This window comes from Adelges cooleyi, unplaced genomic scaffold (assembly GCF_023614345.1).
Source record: "Adelges cooleyi isolate 19-005CV unplaced genomic scaffold, UGA_ACOO_1.1 ACOO_flye_CR_arks_rails_tigmint_CR_PRNA_8, whole genome shotgun sequence".
NCBI classification, from domain to species: domain Eukaryota; kingdom Metazoa; phylum Arthropoda; class Insecta; order Hemiptera; family Adelgidae; genus Adelges; species Adelges cooleyi.
In genome coordinates this window covers 5,703,492-5,704,658 of record NW_026096513.1, presented here as the reverse complement: position 1 = coordinate 5,704,658, position 1,167 = coordinate 5,703,492, and the positions used below count along the sequence as shown (strand labels likewise).

Here is a 1,167-nt window from a genome sequence, read left to right as displayed (position 1 = left end):
CTGAACTATTCACGTCATGTTCTAGAACAACACATTGGGGTGTAATGGATTTGATAACAGATTTCATAAAGAAATTGAAAGAACAGTATGGATCTATTTTCGCTTATATTCATTCATTTATAAAAATGGTTAATGATATGACCAACAAAATACAAGTGTACTTATCAAAAAAACAACAGCCAATAAGTAACAACACTGTTGATTAAAAGTTTTTAAAACATATTTATTGAATATTTTTATATTGTTTATTACTGAATAAATCCGTTTTTAATTGAGCCTTTACATCAGTGGATTTATCTATACGCTTTGCCAGTCTTGCTTTGATAATAATATCACGTAAATTGTCAAAGTTTATGCCATATGGTTTTAGTTCACATAATTCGATTTTTTTTCTTACCAATCCCTATTGTTATCAAAATAAGAATACAAATAAGACTTTTTTAGCCATATAATAAACGCGGTAAAAACATAAGATTAATATTCTAAACAATAAGTAACATCTATTATGTATGTAACAAAAAAATCTCAGAAATTTTAATAATTATGAAATACTTGTTATATTTACAAGAATAAATTAAACCATTTTTCCATAGAATAATTGAAAGCTTGAATATTACGAATGACCCCGCAAAAACACCCTAACTAACCTCTAAACACCATAATAGTATTATAGTTTTTTATTTACCATTATTTTATCGTCAGCATCAGCTCCTTGGGTGATGCGTAAGACTTTGCCTAGAAATGTATGCCCTGAAAGAAAACATTTTTATTTAAATATATTTTTTCTAAAAACACATTAGGCAGATTAAACTGCAAAAGACATTGAGAATAATATTGTGTTACAGTTGCAAAATATTTTTATTTTTAACTATTGTAATGAAAGAATTACATAAAAAAAGGGCCTAAATTTCATAATTTTTTATCCAATTTACATGTTACGACTTCTTAGTTTTAAAAACAAATAAGAATTTACAGCTATACAATTAGTCATATTATCCTATTATTTATTACTTTCTAATGCCGTTTCCATTTCAACGAGGCTGGGAAATCCGCCTTTTGCTCCCGTTACTTCTTTTACTTCGTCAACTACACGAATTACATCTTCGTAGCTTAAGCCATTTAGCCCGTAATGTTTATTGAATATTTGTTTTATTATTCGCTATTGTT

At 27.2% G+C, this 1,167-nt stretch overlaps 1 long non-coding RNA gene across 1 annotated transcript; it reads right to left on the bottom strand.

The window, feature by feature from the left end:
• Positions 1–266: 266 nt before the first annotated feature.
• On the bottom strand, positions 267–1,167 carry LOC126845560 (uncharacterized). Its single transcript, XR_007686799.1, has 3 exons — positions 1,012–1,167; positions 686–750; positions 267–403 (listed from the first exon to the last, which is right to left on the bottom strand). It is a non-coding gene; the product is annotated as an uncharacterized LOC126845560 (long non-coding RNA).